Genomic DNA, 24,970 nt, shown 5'->3' with positions numbered 1-24,970 from the left:
TTAGTCGGTCACATTTTCCTAAGTGGGAAGCTGAAGAATCAGCTGTGGGCAGATGCAAAGAACCTTACTTCCTTAAGGATGGAATTTACCAGCCTGATTCCTCCCTCCTGGCTCCAAGCGCCACCAAGATGCTGCTTCCGGAGCCCACGAGAGAAAAAGAAAGCCTCTTCGCTGATGAAGGAGAAAAACATTCCCCTTGGGGAACACACCCAAACCAGGGCTTTTCTTAAATTATAGTAGCCTGACCTTCCCAAGAGGGCGGGCTATTTTCTCAGCTCCTCACAGAAACAACGGCTTATGGCTCTCTCTCAGGGAAACTGAGGTACAACACAGGGGGAGCCCTCAAAGTATGAAAAATGTTGTTAAGAGGATGTTTGGGAAAGGTGGTATCTTTGGAACAACAGAATCATGTTTTTTTCCGGTATATTCTGAAAAATAATTCTATTGATATCCACAGTTTTTAGTACCCAAAAATGGATTTAGCCCTATATATTACATAAGTACATGTATATGCAATGTAATAAAACGCCTACAAACGTACTGGAAAACTTCAAATGGAATTTGGCGACTTGAGACTTTTCAGAAATTTCCTTGCGGCCCAGTAACGTCAAGAGCTGGGGGTTCGAATTCTCTCGCCACTTCCAGCTTCACACCCTCCCACCACATGCACAGTTAAGCTCTGGGATCGTGGAGCTGACGAGAAACGCCTGCCTCTCTCACAAACTCCAAACATACACTCACCGGCCAGGGCCCCTCACCGTCTCCAGGCTGGTCCCAACCCTGGCGGAATCACTTCCAGCCTTTCCTTCCCCGGTGGCGCACTCCTCCCATGATGCCCCGGGGCGCACCCCTCCCATGATGCCCCGGGGCGCACCCCTCCCATGATGCCCCAGGGCGCACTCCTCCCATGATGCCCCGGGGTGCACCCCTCCCATGATGCCCCAGGGCGCACTCCTCCCATGATGCCCCAGAGCACACTCCTCCCATGATGCCCCGGGGCGCACCCCTCCCATGATGCCCCGGGGCGCAACGGAAGCAACTCCTCACCTCTCTGGGAAATTGAAACCGCCTTTCTTCTCGGTAGTTACCGTGTGTTTCCTTGGAAGTCGACGGTTGCTGATTTTTTCACGTGTTTTCAATACTGTGATCCACCCACCCTCCCCGAACTAGATGGTAAGCTGTTTGAGAGAACCAACTTCTAATCCCCAATGCCTGGAACGGTGTCTTTATAAGCCGTTTGCTAAATGAAGAGCAGCTAAACGTTTTGTTTGACAGAGTGAAGCAAAGCTGAGTAGAAAAACAGCAGATAACAGAGCCAACGCTCAGCAGAGAATATGGAAGAATAGTGTTACCTTTATAATAACAGCTGGCATTTAAAACCCTAAATCCTTACCTTAGTTTGCAAGGCTCTAAGCATCTGGACCCTAGCCGCTTCTGCCACTTCATTCCTTGCTACTGTATCCCTGGCTCCTTTCATCCCTGCCCTACAGGCCTTTATTCTGTTCCTGTGCAGGCAAGTTCCCCTCCCAGAGCCTTTGCATTTGTTTCCTCTGCCTGGAATACTGTGCCCCGTTGATATTCTCCTGGCTTGCTCTTCCTCTAAGTGCTCAAATACCATCTCTTTAGAGAAACTTATCCTGGTTGATCCATTTCAAACCCACACAGCCACTGTTTCCTTATCCTAATTTTCCTTTCCTTCAGAGAATTTATCACTCATTGACATTTGATATCTGTTTGTTTGTTGTCTGTCCCCACATACACACACACTAGAATAGAGTTTCCATGAGGGCAGAGACTTTGCCTGTTCTGTTCCCTAGTGCTTAAAATCTTCCCAGCATGTAGTAAGCCCTCAATTAATGTTTGATGAATAAACAATTGAATACGTGCATGCTCCCTGTTACCGGCTCTGTGCATTACAGCTTCAAAATTAGCAATTCCATATGTGAATTTCATCACCATCCTGGTTTTGTGAGAGATCTCAAGCTGGTTCCATCTAGCACCATCTTGGTCAAGTTTGAGGATTTTGCCATCATACCCCCAACCACCTTTTGGGTAGGGTGATAAATTTATCTGGGTTTGCCCAGGATTGTCCTGATTTTAAAACTGAAGTCTCAGGAATCTCTTCAATTCCAAGCAAATTAGGAAGGTTGGTCACCCTGCTTTGAGGTATCTAGGCTCCATCTTCCTCGTCTTGTTTTATTGTTGTGAGTGTGTGGAATGAGGGGGTGGGGGGTGGGGGTGACTTAGGAGTGTTCTGGGCCATCTGGAGAGGAAATTGGCTATATGTAGTGGGTAGAATGGGAGGGCTGGATGGCCAGTAGTGAGGCTGTGGTCAGCTGATGGGCCTTACCAAACAGCAACAAAAAAGAGATGAAAAAACAACATAGAAGATGCTGTCCTGGCTTCCAGAGCCCTCTGGCACAGGCAATGGTTGGTACATTCTCTAGAGAAAGTTCCTGGCTTCTAAGTCTCAGGCTCTGCTGTTGACATGGCCTCACCCACTCCATGTCACTTTCAAAAAGTAGCCTATCATGCATTTATTAACTCAGTTGTCACAAGAACCCCATGAGTTAGGTATTGTTATTATCCCCATTTTACAGATGAAGAAACTGAGGCTCAGAAAAGTAGAATAAGTTGCGCAAATTCAAATAGTTTAAATAGTGAAGTCAGGATTTGAACCTCAGTAATCTGACTCTCAAAGTCCACTCTTAGTCACTACATTATCATGCAGCTCTTAACAATGTAAATATGCATTTGGGCTATGCCTAGCCAAGGGCATAAAATCTTTTTTTTTTTTTTTTAGGCTATGTTGTTTCATACCCCAACAGTTGAAATTAAAAGTAATTGATCACGCGTTTCTTAGTTCTAATGAGGCTTTAAGCACTGAAGAAACCAAAAAAAAAATACAACTACTAGACAAAAAAGGGCAAATGACATGGACCCTAAGTTTCACAGGCATCAGTCAAGATTATGAGGCCAGATAAGAAAGTCTCCAGTTTACTGGACAGACCTAACTGGTAGAATTTCTTCTCTGAACACAATGTTCCCAGGCCATGCACACACTCTCTCCATGATATTTTCAGAGAAGGATGCCTCGTTTGCGTGTAATTCTGAGAAGCATGTATAATTCTGAGAGCGTTAGTGTCTTAACAGGATCTTGCAAAGCCAGAAACAGCTGTCTTGTAGTGAAAACACAAACTGGACTTGGATTCAAACCTGACTTGTTCTAGCTCCCATTCTGCCACTTACTAGCTGTATGACTAGTCACTTAATCTTGCCAAGCCTCAGTTTTCCAACCTGTAAAACTGATAAATCTATGTCCTCACTGATTGAAGGAAAATCAGTTTAAATATTTCTCTGGATAATCCCCCATCAACTTTTTGCTTTGCAAAATTGTAGTGTAGAAATGCCAGCAGTATGGAAGTTTATGTATTGCACTTGAAAGAGTTCTGAACTAGCGCTCTTGGATCTGAGAGTAGAATGGGAAGGGGGTCTGTCTAATTAATTAGCATTAATTAGGTAACCTGTCCAGAACCTCAGTTTCTGATTCTGTAACATCATGGTTAGATTAGGTAATATTCAAGGTTCCCCTCTAGTTCTGGATCTAATATTCTCACTCAATATTTTTAATTACGTGATTAAATATAAATTTGTATCATTCACTAATATACCTGTCCTGTGACTTTTGCCCAGAAATTTCTGTTTCTGGCTGGGGAACTTCTTGCTGCTTTTGGAAATTTCATCTGTTAGATAGCTCTTAGATAGTTGTAACGGGTAAGGGATGATCCTCCTATCAGCACAATTAACTGCCCTTTCTTCTCAAGTAGCCCTCTGCGGAATGAACTTGATTACACTTGTTTCCTGGGCCTCTCTATTTGGCCCTGCTGCTGCTTTCTCCATCCAAATCTGCATTTCCTCTGAATGCGCCTCATATAGTGATTGGTGGAGAGATTTGCTCCCAGGGAAATCAGGAAACCTTTTTCCTCCTCCTTAACACCTGCTCACTCCTTAATCCTTGCCTTCAAAGCTACCACCACCACCATCCTGCTGACATTAATGTCAGGATCACCTCTCTGACTGACCCAATGCCCTTTTCATGGTCCTCCTTTTCTCCATCTTCTCTGTAGAGCTTTTTACTATATCCTCTCTCTTGAAAATACCACCCTCTCGAAGATACCACCTGCCTTGACTTCTTCTGACACTAATAATGAAGTTCCCATCACTTTAGAGTTGACAAAATGATTCTGTAACAAGACTGGAGAAAACCCTCATTGGCAGAACTCCTCTCAGGGTTGGGAGAGATGGAATGATGGTGTGGGGTGTGAGCTGGGGACTACAGGGCATAGTGGTGGGATAAAGATGAAGCTCCCAAAGGGAATATGTGAGTAAAAATAGGTGATCACCAAACTTGCTAAGTATAAAACTGGTGTTCTTTACTTGAGGACTTTTATTTTGTTGAGTAACCAGAGGAGTAGGCATGCAGGTCAATGGCAGAGCTAAAGGGCCCCATGTAACAGAGGAACAACTGAGTACCCATAGGGGTCGGGCAGACACCTCAGGGGAAGAAAGGAAATCAACCACCTGCATCAGTGTGATGGAAAATGGACTTCGTGGAAGTCATTGCTGATGGAAACTGAATACTTTAGGGGATGTAATATAATCCTCTTCTAGTCTGCTCTACAAAATCTTCAGTAAAGCCTGCATTGCTCACCTATGTTTTTTGTGCTAGTGGATTATTTGCCAAGGTCTGTGTCAAGGTTGATACAGATTGAAGCATACTGTTTGGCACTGGCTGGAAAGAGACTGCCTGCGGAGACAGCCACATCTTGACCGTATCTCATTTGATCCCCACACTATCCTCATGACTTGGGCACAAACAGAATTATGTTTATGATTTTGCAGCGGAAGGAGGAAACATCACAGCTGCGAAGAGAGGTGATGGGACTTGCCATTTATGGCAGTAAATGACAGAAGTAAAATATGGATCCACGTGGCTCTTTTGACTCCAGCAAGATCTCACTCAGGTATTTGTTTACCTGAAGAATAACCTTTTATTTTCCCACTCTTTTTGTCTTCATTTCCGCCTCTCACCTCCTCAACATGCAGCCTTTCTCTGAGAACCCAGCTTCCTTAATAAGTTCAACTGTCAACTGCATACAGGTGACACCCTCATACTCACAGACCTACATCTTCAGTCTTTTTTTTTTCTTCACACACACACACTGTATTTTATTTTTACAAGAGATAAATAGCCTGACACCAAGCATTGTACATGGATGACCACAACAAAAGCAACAATGATTGCCATTACCAAACATGAAACACACTCATACTATGTCATAATATTGACATTCAGTCCAGTAATCCTCCACTGTAACAGCTCCTTTACTTTGCCGTGAAAATTGATTTGTATATTCTTTGCCTCTGAGTCCTTGTGGGATTTTTTTTTTTTAATTCAGACAGAAAGTCACAAAAATTATACTCATCCTCATCAGTTCACTCAGTCCCATGTAATTAATTGTTTTTTTTCATCTTGATCTTTTGTTAGCACTTTTATGAGTTCATCAGTTTTTCATCAGAGTTCTGAAAATGCTTATTCATTCAGTTCAGCAGTACAGTCAGTTACCAGAAACCTGTACATGTCAGAGTCTTTTCCATGAATTTCTTGAAGATGAAACCCTTTTATAGGAACATATTTGCAAAATCATCAGAGTACACCCAGAACTGTCTGTAAACGACAAAAGACTTAAAAATGACCACGGTAAAAGATTTGATGAAAGTTCATAATAATGCATTTGACAAGAAAATTAGTTATTTCTGAGATATACATTTTAAAGTAATAACTAGGATTATTACTTATAACATTATACCAGAAAATATAAGATTTTTAGAAATTTCATGTAATGTCTGAAACATTAATATTAACATATTTCCATACAAATACAAATATAAGATTTTTAGAAATTTCATGTAATGTCTGAAACATTTATATTAACATATTTCCATACATATTTCCATACAAATACAAATATAAGATTTTTAGAAATTTCATGTAATGTCTGAAACATTTATATTAACATATTTCCATACAAATAACCCAATGAAAGTTTAGTATTTGTTGTTTTCTTTGCTTTTTTATACTGCAGGTTCTTATTAGGCATCAATTTTATACACATCAGTGTATACATGTCAATCCCAATCGCCCAATTCAGCACACCACCATCCCCACCTCACCACAGTTTTCCCCCCTTGGTGTCCATATGTCCATTCTCTACATCTGTGTCTCAACTTCTGCCCTGCAAACTGGCTCATCTGTACCATTTTTCTAGGTTCCACATACATGCATTAATATATGATATTTGTTTTTCTCTTTCTGACTTACTTCACTCTGTATGACAGTCTCTAGATCCATCCACGTCTCAACAAATGACTCAATTTCGTTCCTTTTTATGGCTGAGTAATATTCCATTGTATATATGTACCACACTTCTTTATCCATTCGTCTGTTGATGGGCATTTAGGTTGCTTCCATGACCTGGCTATTGTAAATAGTGCTGCAATGAACATTCGGGTGCATGTGTCTTTTTGAATTACGGTTTTCTCTGGGTATATGCCCAGTAGTGGGATTGCTGGGTCATATGGTAATTCTATTTTTAGTTTTTTAAGGAACCTCCATATTGTTCTCCATAGTGGCTGTATCAGTTTACATTCCCACCAACAGTGCAAGAGGGTTCCCTTTTCTCCACACCCTCTCCAGCATTTGTTGTTTGTAGATTTTCTGATGATGCCCATTCTAACAGGAGTGAGGTGATACCTCATTGTAGTTTTGATTTGCATTTCTCTAATAATTAGTGATGTTGAGCATCTTTTCATGTGCTTCGTGGCCGTCTGTATGTCTTCTTTGGAGAAATGTCTATTTAGGTCTTCTGCCCATTTTTGGATTGGGGTGTTTGTTTCTTTGATATTGAGCTGAATGAGCTGTTTATATATTTTGGAGATTAATCCTTTGTCTGTTGATTCATTTGCAAATATTTTCTCCCATTCTGAGGGTTGTCTTTTCGTCTTGTTTATGGTTTCCTTTGCTGTGCAAAAGCTTTGAAGTTTCATTAGGTCCCATTTGTTTATTTTTGTTTTTATTTCCATTACTCTAGGAGGTGGATCAAAAAAGATCTTGCTGTGATTTATGTCAAAGAGTGTTCTTCCTATGTTTTCCTCTAAGAGTTTTATAGTGTCCAGTCTTATATTTAGGTCTCTAATCCATTTTGAGTTTATTTTTGTGTATGGTGTTAGGGAGTATTCTAATTTCATTCTTTTACATGTAGCTGTCCAGTTTTCCCAGCACCACTTATTGAAGAGACTGTCTTTTCTCCATTGTATATCTTTGCCTCCTTTGTCATAGATTAGTTGACCATAGGTGCGTGGGTTAATCTCTGCGCTTTCTATCTTGTTCCATTGATCTATGTTTCTGTTTTTGTGCCAGTACCATATTGTCTTGATTACTGTAGCTTTGTAGTATAGTCTGAAGTCAGGGAGTCTGATGCCTCCAGCTCCATTTTTTTGCCTCAAGACTGCTTTGGCTGTTCGGGGTCTTTTGTGTCTCCATACAAATTTTAAGATGATTTGTTCTAGCTCCGTAAAAAATGCCATTGGTAATTTGATAGGGATTGCATTGAATCTGTAGATTGCTTTGGGTAGTATACTCATTTTCACAATGTTGATTCTTCCAATCCAAGAACATGGTATATCTCTCCATCTGTTGGTATCATCTTTAATTTCTTTCATCAGTGTCTTATAGTTTTCTGCATACAGGTCTTTTGTCTCCCTAGGTAGGTTTATTCCTAGGTATTTTATTCTTTTTGTTGCAATGGTAAATGGGAGTGCTTCCATAATTTCTCTTTCAGATTTTTCATCATTAGTGTATAGGAATGCAAGAGATTTCTGTGCATTAATTTTGTATCCTGCAACTTTACCATATTCATTAATTAGCTCTAGCAGTTTTCTGGTGGCAGTTTTAGGATTCTCTATGTATAGTATCATGTCATCCACAAACAGTGACAGTTTTACTTCTTCTTTTCCAATTTGTATTCCTTTTATTTCTTTTTCTTCTCTGATTGCCGTGGCTAGGACTTCCAGAACTATGTTGAATAATAGTGGTGAGAGTGGACATCCTTGTCTCGTTCCTGATCTTAGAGGAAATGCTTTCAGTTTTTCACCATTGAGAATGATGTTTGCTGTGGGTTTGTCATATATGGCCTTTATTATGTTGAGGTAGGTTCCCTCTATGCCCACTTTCTGGAGAGTTTTTATCAGAAATGCGTGTTGAATTTTGTCAAAAGCTTTTTCTGCATCTATTGAGATGATCATATGGTTTTTATTCTTCAATTTGTTAATATGGTGTATCACGTTGATTGATGTGCGTATATTGAAGAATCCTTGCATCCCTGGGATAAATCCCACTTGATCGTGGTGTATGATCCTTTTAATGTGTTGTTGGATTCTGTTTGCTAGTATTTTGTTGAGGATTTTTGCATCTATATTCATGAGTGATATTGGTCTGTAATTTTCTTTTTTTGTAGTGTCTTTGTCTGGTTTTGGTATCAGGGTGATGGTGGCCTCATAGAATGAGTTTCGGAGTGTTCCTTCCTCTGCAATTTTTTGGAAGAGTTTGAGAAGGATGGGTGTTAGCTCTTCTCTAAATGTTTGATAGAATTCACCTGTGAAGCCATCTGGTCCTGGACTTTTGTTTGTTGGAAGATTTTTAATCACAGTTTCAATTTCATTACTTGTGATTGGTCTGTTCATATTTTCTGTTTCTTCCTGATTCAGTCTTGGAAGGTTATACCTTTCTAAGAATTTGTCCATTTCTTCCAGGTTGTCCATTTTATTGGCATAGAGTTGCTTATAGTAGTCTCTTAGGATGTTTTGTATTTCTGCGGTGTCTGTTGTAACTTCTCCTTTTTCATTTCTGATTTTATTGATTTGAGTCCTCTCCCTCTTTTTCTTCATGAGTCTGGCTAATGGCTTATCAATTTTATCTTCTCAAAGAACCAACTTTTAGTTTTATTGATCTTTGCTATTGTTTTCTTTGTTTCTATTTCATTTATTTCTGCTCTGATCTTTATGATTTCTTTCCTTCTGCTAACTTTGGGTTTTGTTTGTTCTTCTTTCTCTAGTTTCTTTAGGTGTAAGGTTAGATTGTTTACTTGAGATTTTTCTTGTTTCTTTAGGTAGTCTTGTATAGCTATAAACTTCCCTCTTAGAACCGCTTTTGCTGCATCCCATAGGTTTTGGGTCGTCGTGTTTTCATTGTCATTTGTCTCTAGGTATTTTTTTATTTCCTCTTTGATTTCTTCAGTGATCTCTTGGTTATTTAGTAACATATTGTTTAGCCTCCATGTGTTTGTCTTTTTTAGGTTTTTTTCCCTGTACTTCATTTCTAATCTCATAGTGTTGTGGTCAGAAAAGATGCTTGGTATGATTTCAATTTTCTTAAATTTACTGAGGCTTGATTTGTGACCCAAGATGTGATCTATCCTGGAGAATGTTCCGTGCACACTTGAGAAGAACGTGTAATCTGCTGTTTTTGGATGGAATGTCCTATATATATCAATTAAATCTATCTGGTCTATTGTGTCATTTAAAGCTTCTGTTTCCTTATTTATTTTCATTTTGGATGATCTGTCCATTGGTGTAAGTGAAGTGTTAAAGTCCCCCACTATTATTGTGTTACTGTCGATTTCCTCTTTTATAGCTGTTAGCAGTTGCCTTATGTATTGAGGTGCTCCTATGTTGGGTGCATATATATTTATAATTGTTATATCTTCTTCTTGGATTGATCCCTGGATCATTATGTAGTGTCCTTCCTTGTCTCTTGTAACATTCTTTATTTTAAAGTCTATTTTATCTGATATGAGTATAGCTACTCCAGCTTTCTTTTGATTTCCATTTGCATGGAATATCTTTTTCCATCCCCTCACTTTCAGTCTGTATGTGTCCCTAGGTCTGAAGTGGGTCTCTTGTAGACAGCATATATATGGGTCTTGTTTTTGTATCCATTCAGCTAGTCTATGTCTTTTCGTTGGGGCGTTTAATCCATTCACGTTTAAGGTAATAATCGATATGTATGTTCCTATGACCATTTTCTTAACTGTTTTGGGTTTGTTTTTGTAGGTCCTTTTCTTCTCTTGTGTTTCCCACTTAGAGAAGTTCCTTTAGCATTTGTTGTAGAGCTGGTTTGGTGGTGCTGAATTCTCTTAGCTTTTGCTTGTCTGTAAAGCTTTTGATTTCTCCATCAAATCTAAATGTGATCCTTGCCGGGTAGAGTAATCTTGGTTGTAGGTTCTTCCCTTTCATCACATTAAGTATATCATGCCACTCCCTTCTGGCTTGCAGAGTTTCTGCTGAGAAATCAGCTGTTAACCTTATGGGAGTTCCCTTGTATGTTATTTGTCGTTTTTCCCTTGCTGCTTTCAATAATTTTTCTTTGTCTTTAATTTTTGCCACTTTGATTACTATGTGTCTCGGCGTGTTTCTCCTTGGGTTTATTCTGTATGAGACTCTCTGCGCTTCCTGGACTTGGGTGGCTATTTCCTTTCTCATGTTAGGGAAGTTTTCGACTATAATCTCTTCAAATATTTTCTCTGGTCCTTTCTCTCTCTCTTCTCCTTCTGGGACCCCTATAATGCGAATGTTGTTGCGTTTAATGTTGTCCCAGAGGTCTCTTAGGCTGTCTTCATTTCTTTTCATTCTTTTTTCTTTAGTCTGTTCCGCAGCAGTGAATTCCACCATTCTGTCTTCCAGGTCACTTATCCGTTCTTCTGCCTCAGTTATTCTGCTATTGATTCCTTCTAGTGTAGTTTTCATTTCAGTTATTGCATTGGTCATCTCTGTTTGTTTGTTCTTTAATTCTTCTAGGTCTTTGTTAATCATTTCTTGCATCTTCTCAATCTTTGCCTCCATTCTTATTCCGAGGTCCTGGATCATCTTCACTATCATTATTCTGAATTCTTTTTCTGGAAGGTTGCCTATCTCCACTTCATTTAGTTGTTTTTCTGGTGTTTTTTCTTGTTTCTTCATCTGGTATATAGCCCTCTGCCTTTTCATCTTCTCTATCTTTCTGTAACTGTGGTTTTTGGTCCACAGGCTGCAGGATTGTAGTTTTTCTTGCTTCTGTTGTCTGCCCTCTGGTGGTTGAGGCTATCTAAGAGGCTTGATGGTAGGCTCTGGTGGTGGGTAGAGCTGACTGTTGCTGTGGCGGTCAGAGCTCTGTAAAACCTTAATCCACTTGACTGTTGATGGGTGGGGCTGGGTTCCCTCCCTGTTGCTGTGGCATCAGAGCTCAGTAAAACCTTAATCCACTTGACTGTTGATGGGTGGGGCTGGGTTCCCTCCCTGTTGGTTGTTTTGCCTGAGGCAACCCAACACTGGAGCCTACCCGTGCTCTTTGGTGGGGTTAATGGCAGACTCTGGGAGGGCTCACACCAAGGAGAACTTCCCAGAACCTCGGCTGCCAGTGTCCTTATCCCCACGGTGAAACAGAGCCACCACTCGCCTCTGCAGGAGACCCCCCAACACCAGCAGGTAGGTCTGGTTCAGTCTACCCCAGGGTCACTGCTCCTTCCCCTGGGTCCCAATGCACACATTACTTTGTGTGTGCCCTCCAAGAGTGGGGTCTCTGTTTTCCCCAGTCCTGTCAAAGTCCTGCAATCAATTCCCACTAGGCTTCAAAGTCTGATTCTCTAGGAATTCCTCCTCCCGTAGCCGCACCCCAAGGCTGGGAAGCCTGACGTGGGGCTCAGAACCTTCACTCCAGTGGGTGGACTTCTGTGGTATAAGTGTTCGCCAGTCTGTGAGTCACCCACCCAGCAGTTATGGGATTTGATTTTACTCTGATTGCACCGCTCCTACCGTCTCACTGTGGCTTCTCCTCTGTCCTTGGACGTGGGGTATCCTCCTTGGTGAAGTCCAGGGTCTTCCTGTCAATGATTGTCCAGCAGCCAGTTTTGATTCTGGTGCTCTCGCAAGAGGGAGTGAGAGCACGTCCTTCTACTCCGCCATCTTGGTTAATCCTCTTCATCTTCAGTCTTAATGTCTCCTGTATGTAAACTTTGAATCCTTATCTCTACCTACTTAGCTGGATATCACCATCATCTCAATCTCAATCTGTCCAAAATCGAAATTCCTATTTCCCCCCCTTCACTATTTCTCCTGGGCAGGTATCATGCCCCTAGATTTCTAGGCTGCAATGAGGGCTGGATGAAAGGTAGGATCCTCTGATTCCTTTTTCCTCCTCAAACTCAGCATCATCAAAGTCTTGTGGATCCTGCCTTCAGGGTATCCCTTGGGTTTTCTCTTTCCTTTTACATCTCATTTCTGTACTGCTTAATCAAGGCCCTCTTCATTTTACACCATGATTATTTTTATATTCAATGCAAATAGATATCACTTGCATGTTTAATATTATGTTGAGAGGATTGTAATATATTATTGTGGGATAGGGCCTCGAAAAATAAGTCTAGAGGACTTCCAAGTGGTCCAGTGGGTAAGACTCCGCGCTCCCAATGCAGGGGGCCCGGGTTCGATCCCTGGTTGGGGAACTAGATCCCACGTGCATGCCACAACTAAAGATCCCGCATGCCACAACGAAGATCTCACATGCCGCAACTAAGACCTGGAGCAGCCTAAATAAATAAATAAATGTTAAAAATAATAATAATAAGTCTAGAGCTCAGAGAGGTCTTAAATGAGAGAAACATATTCCTTTCACCTCCTGGGGTTCTCTTTTTGCCAGGCCTAAATGGGACAGTGAGGCAGACAACTTCAAGCCCACACAATACTCTTCTTGAACCTACGGGATGGACACGGAGATACCAGGGGACAATCACTGGGAAAGCCAGCCCTCTGGTGCTATGGAGAATTTTAACACACATCTGAACTTATAGGGTCATCCAGGGGTTAATTCTAACTGCCCACCTACTCCCATAAATCATATCAGAGCCTGTATAATCATCTTGGCAAGTTGTACACCAAGATTTTCTAAATAGTTGCTAAGTGGTTCTAGGACCTCAGGTTCTCCCTCTCCATTATATCCCACCATCAGTTCTATACTAATCTTCAGATATATGTGTGTGTCTACACACACACACACACACGTTCACTTTTCTGCTTAAAGCCTTGAAAGGTTCCCCAATGATCTCAGAATAATGTCCTGACTCCTTCCATGGGCATTGGGAGCCCATCACAGACAAGCCCAGCCCACTTCTCCAGCCTCACCTCCGTGTTATCCCCAACCCTTCCATCCAGGCTTGCCCATTCCACCTTCCTGAAACACACCCTGGGAAGTCTTGTTTCTAACCACAATCCCTACGTTCCCTAAGCCTGGAACCTCCTTCCTGTACTCTTAAAATCTGCCTCCTTTAAGAGAGAGTAGAGGATAGAGGAAAAGGCGAGGCTTTGGAATCAGCAACCTGGGATTCCAATTCTGGCTCCATTGCCTACTAGCTGTGGGGCCTTTTGGTCAATCACTTAACTCCCTTAGGCCTCAGTTCCCCATATGGACAATGGGAATAATAAGAATATAAACAGTATAACCCCCTAAGGCTTGCAGAGAAAAATAAACATAATAAAATATACAAAAGTGCTATGTAAACTGGAAAGAACTACAGAAAGCATTATTATTTTTTTATTATTATTATTATTATCTCCACAGTCACCATCCCCTTCAGATCTCTTCTCTCCTCCAAAGCAGTATCATTATCATTAATAACAATTCGAGAATATTTTACATACAGAACACACCTTACGGGTTTTAAATACCTTGTCCATACATCTAGTCCACTGTGCATCTCAGTCATCTTGGCACTTAACCTTGGAAAAGTAATTTATCTTTCCGTGTCTATGTACTCTCTTCCCATGTCCATTATCACCTCCTTTGGAGCAATGTCCCTATTTCATATCTCCTTTCCCCATTGCCAGCACTCAAAAGTGATGGGCTTGCAAAAGTGAAAGGTTATAGGCATTGGCTCTAGAGCCAGAGAGGATTTGAATCCCATTTCTGCCACTTACTAGTTGTGTGGCCTTAGGCAGTTTATTTAAACTCTCAGTTGCCCAAATTTCTTCAGCCATAAAATGGGAATGATGTTAGCACCTACCCCACAAAACTATTATGATGCTTAAGTGAGCCAATATGGATAAAGCCTGGCATGTAGTGAGTTCTTAATAAATATAAACTATTACTATTAAGTGAGACTGAGTCTGATTCCATTCTTTTCTGCCTTATCACTTCAGCCCTCTTTCAACACAGATTCCCCATGAATCGTCCTTATTCATTTATACGCAGGAACAAAATCTACTGAGCATCTGTTACATACAAAAGACTGTCCCTTGGATAAAAGCAGCTGTGTTTATGCCTGATCACTCTCTGTTGCTTTCTCCTGGGCCAAATGGTACTAAGAATGACACCAGTTCTCTGTGGATTGCAGCCTTCAGCCTTCTCCTCTTGTTTTCTCAAGCAGGGAGTAAGATGGTGTTCCAACATCAGATCACCAGGTACAAAAAAGTTCTTCATATTTTTTTTACTGAAAGGCTTCTCAGGCCCCTTAACATGCTAGTATTTATGGTGAATCTCCAACAACAGGGAATAGAGTTGGCCACATTTCCTGGACTCATTTAGCCACGGCACCTTTTGTTTCACAGTTTCTCTCAGAATCAGCATTCTGTCAAATCTACTTTGGAAAATGCTATGTGGAAATCCTATTCCTATCTGTTTCTCCTTTGTCCACAATTTCATTTTGACTAATGCAAACTGTCCTTGGAAATGCCTCACCTATATGAGACTACCCACAGGAAGACTAGAGAATCTTTTTTTCTTTTTAATTGAAGTATAGTTGATTTACAATATTGTGTTAGTTTCAGGTGTACGGAAAAGTGACTCAGTTTTATTGTTTTCAGATTATATTCCATTATAGGTTATTACAAAATATTGAGTATAATTCAGTACACATTGATCATATACAACATAAACAAGTCAGGCTGTATTGCTGTAAATGGCTCTAACTTCTAAAATGTATGGTAATTCCTACATACTCAAATATTACTTATGTTTCAGCCAAAAAACAACCCCGAGCAACCATAAGAGTTGTCACAAAGACCATGTATTTCCATTAGAACTTCTAGAACTTCCCATGGAACTTATGACTCCTTTTTTTTGTTTGTTTTTTCCTTTAGCTTGCTCATCTGTTTCCCATTCTATAGCAGATTAGAAAAAGGAAGATTGGGCTCACAGAGGCAAACACACTAACCACAGACAGAATACAGCCGTGAAGGTGTAGATATAAAAACTAGAAAGGTGACACAAAAATTCATTGCAACCTAGGAACAATTAGTGCAGGGTAAAATCCACGAAGAATCTATAATATCCCTGACGACTTTATTACATAACCTCCCAGGCCCCTGAGTGATCAAGGAAAAGTTGAAGTCTATTCAAGATAGTAGATTAAATAAATCAAGATAATATATAATACATTTTAGAAAGTTTTCCATCTACAGTGGATTTTTTTAACAAAATAAATTAATGGCTAAGAATAGATGGGTTAGATGGACCTAGAGATTATCACACTAAGTGAGGTAACAGACAAAGACAAATATACGATATCGCTTATATGTGGAATCTAAAAAAAAAAAATGATACAAATGAACTTATTTACAAAACAGAAGTAGACCTACACATATAGAAAACAAATTTATGGTTACCTAAGGGGAAAGGGAGGTGGGGATAAATTAGGAGTTTGGGATTAACACATACACACTACTATATATAAAATAGAAAAACAACAAGGACCTACTGTATAGCACAGGGAACTATATACTCAGTATTTTGTAATAACCTATAAGGGAAATGAATCTGAAAAAGAATATATAGATATATATGAGTGTGTGTGTGTGTGCGTGTGAGTATATATATATATATATATATATATACATATATATATATATATATATATATATACACATACATGAATCTCTTTGCTGTACACCTGAAACTAACACAACATTGTAAATCAAATATACTTCAATTAAAAAATAATGTTTTAAAAAAAAGAATGGATGTGTTAAATGGTCAATCTTATGTTTTCCGGAGATTTCTGAGGAGAGGCGCACACCACCTCATGTTTACTATGCTGGGTAAAGGAGATGTACTTAGTATCCATGCTATTGATCATCCCTCGCTTGACAATTCACCCTGTGGCTCTGCCCTTCACTGACCTTCTTAGCACACTCTGCCCCAGTTCTGCTCGGCCTCTAGAACTCTCTAAGTCTCAAAGATCTGTGTCCAACGTCAAAATCCCTACGCAGCTGACTTGGCATTATACAGCCTCCGCTGGTCATTTATCCAAGTAACTTAACAAGAGTGAAAGATCAGGGCTACGATGCATTTACATCTAAGGAGTAAATGGTGATCCCCCAATACAGCCACGTTAGAGTGCTGGGCTTGCGCATTTGGGAGTATAAAGGGAGCTGGGGGGCCACACTTTCGAAACTGCTTCGACCACAGCATCGCAAGGTAAGTGTTCACAAGTGCCCTCTTTTTTGCTCCATGTAGCTGTGATTATACCTGATCAGGTTACCTGGCGAGGAGAGAAGGCAACACAGCAGCCTTTGCTGAGGGCCTACTAAGCGTAAGGAACTGTGTTAAGGGCAATATGGGAGACAAGATGGCGAGGCCTTTCAAGAAGCTTCTACAAAGAGTAAAAAGACAAGAATATAAGCAATTATGACACCAAAAAAAAAAAAAAAAAAACTAACCTGCAGGATATAAAGCTGAATATAATACGTGCTTACCCCTCTAATTGTTTAGGTCAATATTATAATTGCAGTTAGCAAATAAACATGCTAGTTTGTGATATCTCTTCTGTGATTGCCTTGAAGTATTATTTGAAATTTTTGTGGTTGGTTATGTAAATTTTTTTCTTATGTCAGGATTTCTGGGAGATGATTGCGGGAAGAAATTCTCCCATGCATTTTATCCATCTCAGAATGCATCCTAGTTTGCTTATTAATGACCAGTTTCCAGACTGCTCATGCATGGCATGCCTTGTGGACTTTGGGCTGGGTCATGTCTGACACTGCAGGAGCATCCCTCAGAGGGATTCTATAGCTTTAGGAGCTTGCGATGCTTTGATTTCTGGCCACCATCTTCACCAGAATACCTTCTGTCGTACATTCACAGGGTTAAGAGAAATCGTGGGGATTTTCTGGTCCATCTGTCTCATTTACAGAAGGAAACCAAAGCTCAAGGAAATTACAATAGCTACTTTACAGAGCTTGCATTAGAAAACCGAGGTTCTGCCTCCATGTGTGATTTCGTTTGAACCAAGGATTCAGAATATGATAATTAATCATTTAATCTTTTCCTGAGAAAGTTGTGAGAATTTTAGGATATAGCTGGAGATTATTAGAAACTCATAAAAGGAAGAGACCAAGAGTACGTGACCAAAGTAGGAAAGCAAGTGTTGAAATGTCTCTTCCTGCCTAAATGGTATTTCACGACATGTTCCCCAGGTTCCATAAAAGTACTGTGTGGTAAATGGGAAGTTTAAGTTAAATTTGATATTGAAAATTATTCAGACTCTTATGGTATCCTGAGATCTTCATGTAGGTTATCAACTTCTGGACTGAGATTCCTTAGTCCCAAGTAAGTTATCAGCTATCCTACCTTCATCTTCTCCAAGAGAATATAGGATATTTAAGAGAGTGCCCTTCCTAGACCTCTTAAAGAAGTCTTGCCCATAATTCACAACTTTTCTCTCATTGCCAAAGAATTCAACTTCTGATCTAAAAGCATCCAAGTTACAATCCGGATCATTCCCCTCCCTCCCTCCTTTCTTTTTTGACCCCTCACGGCCCCCTACCCTCAGCCAGAAGCATCATCTCTCTAAGTCCCCATAACACTTCATTTAGACGCTTACAGAATTTGTATTATTCTTCCTTGTTCAAAGATTTATTTGAGCATTTCTCTTAACTGTTCCTAAATTTTGCATTCCTTTAGGGTAGAGACTGTCTTTATCCTCTTTTATACCCCCTTAAGGAGCTGACATGGTACTTTGCACACACAGAAGATACTCAAAAAAAATGTTAATCAGTGCTGTAATTACCCAATTATTTAAAGAATGATGACTTAACCGAAGGGAAAAATGGAAAATGTATTTCCATCCCACACCATCCACTGTGTACTATTTAAATGTAACTAAACTTAGAAAAGTACAATTTCTAGATTTATTTAAACTCTTCATAGTTCATTTGTTCTTTGTTTTGTTTAGTTTTGATTTCCGGAATCACTCTCTCAGAAGCCACTTCATTCCTGAAGGACACTAACCATTGCTTTGGAAACCAAGAAGGTAAGAGTCACTTTCATCTTGATTGGGAATACAATAATTGAAATTAGCAAACAGTGTTTTACACATTCTCATTCTTGCCACACTCATAGGAATCTGAAACTGATGAAATTAAAATCCATTACTTAAGTATTTCTAAAGGCAGATTACAAAATATGCAGCTAAGGAAGCAGGGCTTCCCAAATTTGCTCATCACACTAACAGGAATAAAACACACTGCAGAACTTTGACACACAAGCTCCAGGTCAATATACTTAGGTTGGCCCCAAACATGATGTTCGTAGGCTCAAGATTCAGTCTTCACACAAGTCTAACTTTGTTGTTTTTTGAGCAGAGGCCGCACCCGTGAATCCCCTCAGCTGTGTCTTTACTCACAAATGATGCTGAGAGAATAAGGAGAAATGGATTCAAACCTATGTCCACTGTAGTAATAAAAAAAAATTACTCCCCCACCTCAAGATTTGTGTTTATTGGAAGTAATTCTAGATGAATTAGGACCAAGGAAACCAAAGTATAATTAAGTCATGACCACACCATTGCTGACAAGATGCAGTAGCTGAGAAATTCCCAGGAGAGGGCTGAAAGTTGAGAGCAGTGTCATAGCGCACTGACAGCAGTAAGAGGGTTTGGGGAAAACTCAGAAGGTGGTGCTGCAGGTCAGGGAGACTGGGATGGCCATCCCCATTGGAAGACCCCTAAAGACAGGAACAGAGGGGATGGTTGGAGGGACACAGCTGTGTAGGGCTGGAAGCAGGTCAAGCTCTCAAAACCAAGAAGCAGATAATTAGGGGACTTTCTGGGGGTAGAGTTTCCAGGGACACGATGAGTCATGCCAAGAGAGTTGGATGAGACCTAACAAGGGAAAGTTTTATCAGCCAAGAATACATGGTTTTAGCCCTGGGTCCCAGAGTACAGTTGTATAAATATGGGGACAAGATCTGACTTAGCAACCAGACGCACACAGCGTGCGTTGAGGGGCTTTGCTTGACAGTGAGTGGTGAGCCATCGGTGTAAGGAGGCTGCCAGAGGGCAGTCACCACCTCGGGCATGACACCTAGGTCAGGAGAGGTGAGGGCACATGCTGATGGAGGATAACATGTGGTCTGGATGTCACACTTAAGAGATTAACAGGAGTGTGCTTACTGTGATGGTAAAGGAGATGCAGAAGCACATCACGGAAGAAACAGATGAAGAGAGCACTGGGGCTACTTAGCCTGGAAAAGAAAAAGCTAAGGAGGGACTTCCCTGGAGGTCCAGTGGTTAAGACTTCGCCTTCCAGGCTCAATCCCTGGTCGGGGAGCTAAGATCCTACATGCCTTGCAGCCAGAAAACCAAAACATAAAACAGAAGCAATACTGTAACAAATTCAATAAAGACTTGAAAAATGGTCCACATTAAAAAAAAAAAAAAAAAAAAAAAAAGCTAAGGAGAACCCAGAGCAGCCATCAAATGGGTGAAGTGTTGTCTTGTGGGGAGAAGGTTTGAACGCTTTCTGTTGTTACCGAGAGCCGAAAGGAGGATCAAACATCCTGAAGTCACAGAGAGCCAGATTTCAGTTTAAAGCAAGAAGTATCTTTGGCCTGCAGAAACTACCCCAAATGATTTTCCAAAATTTTCAAAAGGGAAAAAAGTCATCTTGAAGGCATTTGAGTAGGCTGGACAACACATTTGCAAGAATATCGCTGAGACAACTCATGCATCATCTAGGCAGTAAAAGTAGGAGATACTGGATTCTGAGTCATGGTTAGAGCTGTGGGTGGAAGAAGAAAAATCTTCACCTCAGCACACGCAGTGACTTGAATCCCAGACGGAAAGTCTTGTTTTTCTAAGAGACCTAAAGGTATAGTTTGACCATGAGTCATTGTAGTCTTTCCCCAACTTCAGACTTCATTCTTATACTACTATCACAAATTTTGCAATACCCATTTAAGACCAGTACTGCTAATTCACTTAATATTTTGATTTACCTTGATTCCTTTTTCTTCTTAGATGTGTTTTACAAAGTTACCCTATATGCTTGCTATGAAAGTCTGGACCGTCTATCTCAGCATCAGCTGAGACATTTAGATATTCAAAATCTCAAACTCTACTCCAGATCTGCTGAATCAGAATATCTATTTCAACAAGATTCCCAGTTGGATTCCTATGCCCACCAAAGTTTGAGAAACACTGCTTTATATCACTACTATAAACAGATATTTCACTGTCTCTAAGTCGTTAGCACATATTATTCTATTTTATTCTAACTTTCTTCACATTTTCACAAAATATTATCTCTAAACTTGGGATGCATCTTATAATCAATGAAAGGAGTACTGTAATTAGCAGGGTGTTTTCCTTTATTAGTGGGACACAAAATAGGTTATCTTACAATCGATGGCATCTTACATTTTGCTAAAATAAGGTAATAGACTTTAATATAACTATTAAAATTAAGAAAGAGTTGCCTAAAATCATTTTGTATTTGACCATTGGGACTATGCCATGGTTTTGGAAAGAGTGGCTTTATAAAAGCAAAATAATGCTCTCAAACATCACTGTGTTTGAGGCCCTTGAGAACAATTCAGTTTCCTCAGTCCCAACCACAGAGATTCTGTTGCAGATGATTTTGATGTGGATCAACTTTCAACACTTTGGGTAGCAGGCTGAACACTAAGTCAAGCTAAATGACATCAGATCATACACTTGCAGCCTGATGAGATTCCCTCACACTATAGTGCAACCATTCTCAAACTGTGGCCCATGGATCCTTGGAGATTCCTAAGAACTTTTCAAGAGGTACATGAGGTCAAAACAATTTTCATAATACCCAGATGCCATGTGCTTTCTTCACTGTGTTGACTTAATGATGCAAAAGCAAGGATGGATAGACGATCTGACACTTTATTACAAATCAAGACATGGCACCAAGCTGTACTAATAGTCATAGTATTCTTCACAGCCATACACTGACAGTGAAAAAGAATTTTTTTTTAATTTAAAAAGCCAGCTTCAGGACTTCCCTGGTGGCACAGTGGCTAAGAATCCGCCTGCCAATGCAGGGGACACGGGTTCGAGCCCTGGTCTGGGAAGATCCCACATGCTGCGGAGCAACTAAGCCCGTGAGCCACAACCACTGAGCCCGTGTGCCACAACTACCAAAGGCCACACGCCTAGAGCCCGTGCTCCGCAACAAGAGAAGCCACCGCAATTAGAAGCCCGCGCACCGCAACGAAGAGTAGCGCTCGCCGCAACTAGAGAAAGCCTGCACGCGCAACAAAGACCCAACGCAGCCAAAAATAAATATAAATAAATCAATAATTTTTTTGAAAAGCCAGCTTCATTGAAAAATGACCTAAAATTTGCAGCAGTGGAGAGTATTAATTTGATTACATCTCAAATTTATCCACATCTTTGTAATATTCTACATGATCAAACAGGAAGTCCATGAAAAGCACTCCTTTTGCACACTGGACTTTGACATTTGTCTCAAGGAAAAACACATGTGCAGTTGTCTGAGTTGCAAGATGAACCAGCCACTTGATTCATGAAGCACCATTTTTACTTGAAAGAATGACTAGCGGACAAACTATTGTTTCTCAGACTTGTATATCTGGCACACAGTTTCTCAAAAAGCAGTGAAGTGTGTTTATCCTTTCAAGGAAAACTACTGACAGTATTTTTTACTAATGATATAGTGGAGTTTTCAAGCAAAAATTAAAACTTTGGAAGACTTGTATCTACTATCATTAGCTTGACAACGTCCTAATATTTGAATTTTCTAATGAGATCAGTACTGATATTAATGATTGTGATTTTTTATACTGTATAATGAAACGTGCCAATATTTGGAAGTTCTGTATAATTCAGTGAACAATATTTTCCAAATGATCAATGTATGATGTTTACACATGGGTAAAAGTTTCATTCAAAGTTCAGCACAGACCAACAGATCATAATGTTTGTTGATATGGTTTCAGATTCCACATTGCAACTAGCCTTTAAGGAACTACCACAGAAACTACCACGTGTCAAGTTTTGGTATAGTATCTAAAAAGAATTCCCACAATTATGTGAAAGGGCAATTAAAATACTCTTTCCTTTTCCAAATTATATATCTGTGGAAGATTTTCTATATCTACTTTAACCAAAAAACAAAAAACAAAAAAACAAAAAACCATACAGCAACAGACAGAATACAGAAGCAAGCATGAAAACCCATCCATCTTCTACTCAGCAGACATTAAAGTGAGTTGCAAAAATGAAAAACAATGGTACTCTCGCCACTAATTTTTTTGTTTTGGAAAAGATAGTCATTTTCATAAAAATATGTCATTAATGTTAACATGCAATGAATTTGATAGGAACTTTAAATGAATTAGATTTTCTCAATTTTGACTTCTAATACCATAAATATTGGTAGATATGACCTGCATAAACCAAACTCACTGGGTTCTCAATGGTTTTTAAGAGTGTGAAGGGGTTCTGAGAAAACAAAGCTTGAGAACTGCTGCTGTCGTAAAACTCACTTAAGCCACAAAAGTAGGGACTATCTTCACAGATGAGGAAACAATATGGATGAATTCTTCCTCTCCACCAGGCAGTAACTGAGAAAATTTAAACCGCATGAAGCCTGCAAGCCAGAGGTCCTCTTTGCGGTGCTATATTGAGTTCCAATCTCTTAACTATGAAAACTTAACCACGAGCACACAGATGGTTCAGCAGAGCCGCTGGCCAAAGTAGCATCGAAATGCAACTTATCCTGAATAAGATCCAGAGGGAAGCAGTTGCTCCTCTTTCTGTAGGACTAGATCCCCCCAGAATCTCAAGGAGGGATATTGAAACAACAGTCAGTTACCAATGAAGAGTAATTTCATAAAGTGTAAGATTGAGGGCGGGGAAAGTTCCAAGAGACAACCATAAAATGTTCAATTTTCCCACTTTTAATAGGAAACATAAAAGGCTTTATTCAAAACATATGAACTATTTCTTAAGAGAGATATGGGGATACATGTGTGTAATTGAACTCCATTTTATGGTCACTTACAGAAGAATGTATGGAAAGGAAAAAGCAGAGAAAGAAAGGGAGAAAGGGAAGAGTTGTGGGGAAAAGAAGTAGAGGGTCAGGAAGGATACGGGAAGAGGTCCAGCGGGAACAGGAAAAGCAAATGCAGATGAGGAAAAGGAAACAGAAAAGTCACACAACCTGCAGGGGCCTTAGAAATGAGCTAGGCTTGCTTCTTCATTTTAAGTGAAATTAGTGGCCCAAAGAAGTTAAGTGGTTTGACCAAGTTCAGAGCCGGGACGTTAAGCCAAATTTTTCTAGCTTCTAAGCAAGGAAAACACATAAAGAGAAGGTCTGTGAAAGGGGATGGTTTGGAAAGAAGTGACGGGGGGTATGAGCGGGAGGGTGGACAGAGAGAGAGAGGCAGAAAGATACATAAACACACCATACACGCACATGAACACACACACACACGCTAAGCAGTGAGTTCTAAAGCAGGTATTTAATTAAACACTGTTTGTCACACCCCGACACTGCTACACATAACTAAAGTTTGGAGACCCCTGCCTTAAGCCCAGTACTTCTCAACTCTACTATGCCTAGAAATCACCTGGAGATCTTGTTAAAGTGCAGATTCTGGTTTTGTAATGCGGGGTGGTTCTGAGATTCTGAATGTCTAACAACTCCTCAGTGATGCTGATGCAACGTGTTCAAGGACCACTCTTGGAGTCAGAAGGCCCTACACCAGCAGTTCTCAGAGTGTGGTCCCTGGACCACAATGATGAATTCACCATCAGCTGATGAATGCACCACCAGCATTGCCTAAGAACTTGCTAGAAATGCATATTCTGAGGCCCCATCCCATACCTACTGAATCAGAAGCTCTGGGGGTGAGGCCCAGAAATCTGTGTTTTAACAAGCTCTCCAGGTAATTCTGGCGCATATTAAAGTTTGGAACCATTGCACTAGGCCATAATGTCTCCTATCACCTTGTTGCCTGTAATTGGCTAAACAAGTGTGGCAGTACTTTATGTTCAAGTCATTACTTTTCACTGGGCTATCTGAACTTTCTACTAGGAATTATCAACATTCCAGTAATTCTTTTCAGACACCCTTAAGATTTGGGAATGACACCGAGATCATGAGGCTCAAATGTGATGTGTAATTAAGGAAGTATTTTCTGAGGCCTGCTTTATTAGGCTCAGCTTGGCTTCCTCTAATTGGTTTAGACTTCCACACCTGGAGCTGGACTAAGAGATGTCCCCTCAAACTTTTTTCTTGGAGTAAAATATCTCCTTTAGCTCACCCCCACTTGCCCACTCTAGGCCCTTATACCAGGTCCTGGATTCCTCAGAACGTAGGTTAATCCCAGGAACTTTTGAATCGGGCCCCCTGTCTGAATGGAAATAACAGGATGGAGCTCCCCAAAGCTCCAGACTCAGCAGGCCTGGTCTTCCCAGCCCCTGCAGTCATGAGCTCTGATGCAGAGATGGCCATTTTTGGAGAAGCAGCTCCCTACCTGTGGAAATCAGAGAAGGAGAGAATCGAGGCTCAAAATCGCCCATTTGATTCTAAGAAAGCTTGCTTTGCAGTG

The 24,970-nt window shown here is 40.4% G+C and overlaps 1 protein-coding gene across 3 annotated transcripts in view; it reads left to right on the top strand.

Annotated features, from left to right (window-relative positions):
• The first annotated feature begins 1,095 nt into the window (after positions 1–1,095).
• Positions 1,096–24,970, top strand: part of LOC309653507 (myosin-13-like) — a 35,991-nt gene continuing 12,116 nt past the window's right edge. The window contains exons 1-3 of one of the 3 annotated variants that reach the window (XM_082478448.1): positions 1,096–1,173; positions 4,903–5,024; positions 18,318–18,395. The gene's annotated coding sequence lies outside the window, so the exon portion shown is untranslated. Of the gene's footprint in view, positions 1,174–4,902; positions 5,025–17,728; positions 18,396–24,970 lie in introns of those variants that run through there. The other 2 variants (XM_082478450.1, XM_082478449.1) reach the window with 2 other exon arrangements.

This window comes from Balaenoptera physalus (assembly GCF_965194825.1).
Source record: "Balaenoptera physalus genome assembly, contig: HAP1_SCAFFOLD_407, whole genome shotgun sequence".
Classification (NCBI taxonomy): Eukaryota; Metazoa; Chordata; class Mammalia; order Artiodactyla; family Balaenopteridae; genus Balaenoptera; species Balaenoptera physalus.
Note: the sequence above shows the minus strand (reverse complement) of the source record. Positions and strands in the feature narration are given on the sequence as shown.